Raw genomic sequence first — 1240 nt, forward strand, 5'->3', positions numbered from 1 at the left:
GATAGTCTTTAGAATTACTGATACATAAAATGGCTTTTTTTTCCTTTAGAATTATCTCCCCGCATACATTCTTTATGTGGTCCTTAGAATTATTGATACATAAAATGGCTTTCTTTCTTTAGAATTATTTCCCTGCATACATTCTTTATGTAATTCTTAGAATTACTGATACATAAAATGCCTTTTTTCCTTTAGAATTGTTTCCCCGATTACATTTTCTATGTAGTCCCTAGAATTACTGATACATAAAATGCCTTTTTTCCCTTCAAAATTATTCCCCCGCATACATAAATTTTTTATGTAGTCCTTAGAATTACTGATACATAAAATGGCTTCTTTCCTTCAGAATTATTTCCCCCGCATACATTTTTTTTTTTTTTTTGTAGACCTAAGAACTACTGATACATAAAATGGCTTTTTTTCTTCAGAATTATTTCTCTGCATATGTTTTTATATAGTTCTTGGAAATACTGACACAAAAAATGAGCGTTTTTTCCTTTAGAATTACTGATACATAAATTGGCCTCTTTTCTTTTAGAATTATATCCCCGCATACATTTGTCTATGTAATCCTTGGAATTCCTGATACATGAAATGGCTTTTTCTTTTTTAGAATTATTTCCCAGCATACAATTATTTATGTAGTCTTTAGAATTACTGATACATAAAATGGCTTCTTTCCTCTAGAACTATTTCCCCACACATTTCTATGTAGTCCTTAGTAATACTGATACATAAAATGGCTTCTTTTCTTTTAGAATTATTTCCCCGCATACATTTGTTTATGTAGGACTTAGAATTCCTGATACATAAAGTGGCTTTTTTCCCCACATACATTTTTTATGTAATCTTTAGAATTACTGATACATAAAATGACTTCTTTTCTTTTAGAACTATTTCCCCGCATACATTTGTTTATGTAGTCCTTAGAATTCCTGATACATAAAAATGGCTTTTTTTTCCCGAATACATTTTTTATGTAATCTTTAGAATTACTGATACATAAAATGGCTTCTTTCCTTCAGAATTATTTTCCCGCATACATTATTTTATTTAGTCTTTAGAATTCCTGATACATAAAATGGCTTTTTTCTCGCATACATTTCTTATGTAATCTTTAGAATTACTGATACATAAAAGGGCTTCCTTCCATTAGAATTATTTTCCCGCATACATTTTTTTTATTTAGTCTTTAGAATTCCTGATACATAAAATGACTTTTTTTTCCCGCATACATTTT

Source organism: Palaemon carinicauda, chromosome 35 (assembly GCF_036898095.1).
Source record: "Palaemon carinicauda isolate YSFRI2023 chromosome 35, ASM3689809v2, whole genome shotgun sequence".
NCBI lineage: Eukaryota > Metazoa > Arthropoda > Malacostraca > Decapoda > Palaemonidae > Palaemon > Palaemon carinicauda.